A 1,245-nucleotide genomic window follows, 5' to 3' on the forward strand; every position below is an offset into this window, starting at 1 on the left:
TAGAATAGAATAGAATAGAATAGAATAGAATAGAATAGAATAGAATAGTATAGAATAGAATAGAATGGAATGGAATGGAATGGAATGGAATGGAATATTATAGAATGGAATAGAATGGAATGGAATGGAATGGAATGGAATGGAATGGAATGGAATAGAATGGAATAGAATAGAATAGAATAGAATAGAATAGAATAGAATAGAATAGAATGGAATGGAATGGAATGGAATGGAATGGAATGGAATGGAATGGAATGGAATGGAATGGAATAGGATAGAGGCTTTTCTCAGATGTGTTTGCAGCTGTGGGGAAGGGGTCGCACAGCAAAGGCCGCCCCTCCCACGCGTCCCACGCCTGCAGACACGTGGAAGGGAGATGAGCTGAATTTATGGTCCGCAGAATCCGGGGTGAGATGGATGGGGCAAGAGATGAACACGGCTGTTTCCTCCTTACCGGCACAGCCCTGTCTTTGAATTTACAGGGAACACCTTCGCTGCTGATAAATAAAAGAGAAATATGCTTCCTGCTCAGCCGCGGTGATTGCAGCATACATCAGGATTACAGCGCTGCTGGCAGGCTGTGCAGAGCGCGGCGCTGACAGATCCCCGCGTGGAGACGGATGGGACAGCCGGGCACTTTATTCAGGAAAGATGGAAGAAGTGAAAGATGTGTTAAATGGCAATAACCCCTCGATGAAGTATTTCACCATGTCAGACACCAGTAAATGATGGCAGCTGTAACCAGCCTTGATTATTTCATGTCTGTTTGCAACCTTCCATTAAAAAATGTACACGCTCTCTAATTTAGCAGCCCTTCCCATATATTACCTGCGTGGTTGATGTTCTACACAAATGCCTCAGATAATGAAATTATAAGCAGGAGGAAATCACATTTTAATAGAAATCCTATCGGGCAGCATGCCACGCCAAAATCGCATTAACAGGGCAAATTTTGTAGGGTGAGTTAATTTCTCGTATTAAACCAGCTAGCTGGAAAAAAACCAGCCGCACCTTCTGGGGCACCTGCCTTTCCTCAGGCCGGCAGCAGCGATGGTGCAGGCACCCGGCCCCGTGCCCTGCCCCACTGCCCCACGAGGTGCAGGGCGAAATTCCACTTTCGAGGGTTTTTTTTTTGTTGCCACCTCTGAGGCCGTGTCATTTTCGTGGACAGTTGTGTTGTGATACATGCATTCTTCTGAAGCCAATCTGGGTCTTTTTTCAAATTTTCCATAGCAAAATTGGACT

General features: G+C 45.2%; 1 long non-coding RNA gene across 1 annotated transcript in view; it reads left to right on the forward strand.

Annotated features, from left to right (window-relative positions):
* LOC118177508 overlaps positions 1–803 on the forward strand; it is a 3,980-nt gene extending 3,177 nt beyond the window's left edge. The window contains exon 2 of the long non-coding RNA XR_004755823.1: positions 483–803. This is a non-coding gene — a long non-coding RNA (uncharacterized LOC118177508). The remainder of the gene's footprint in view (positions 1–482) is intronic.
* Positions 804–1,245: the final 442 nt, after the last annotated feature.

Source organism: Oxyura jamaicensis, chromosome 22, assembly GCF_011077185.1.
Source record: "Oxyura jamaicensis isolate SHBP4307 breed ruddy duck chromosome 22, BPBGC_Ojam_1.0, whole genome shotgun sequence".
NCBI lineage: Eukaryota > Metazoa > Chordata > Aves > Anseriformes > Anatidae > Oxyura > Oxyura jamaicensis.